Consider the following 270-nt stretch of genomic DNA (forward strand, 5'->3'; position numbering starts at 1 on the left):
CCTCATTGCTCCCTAGAGCCCGTAGCAACGCAACACACATCTCATCACCCGCATACGCGAATCGGATCAAATCCGTCATAGACGACGTTACAGTTGTAACATGAGCAAGCTCATAGTCTGGTCTGCGTGACAACGCAATTCTGCTTTCCCGGCTTATACTTCACCTCGAGGTTATATTCCGCAAAGAAAGATAGCCATCTAGCCATCCTCTGCGAGAGGTGAGGCGACTGAGTCGCAGTGCGTAGTGACGCATGATCTGTATAGATCACA

This window comes from Plasmopara halstedii, assembly GCF_900000015.1.
Source record: "Plasmopara halstedii genome assembly, contig: Scaffold_322, whole genome shotgun sequence".
NCBI lineage: Eukaryota > Oomycota > Peronosporomycetes > Peronosporales > Peronosporaceae > Plasmopara > Plasmopara halstedii.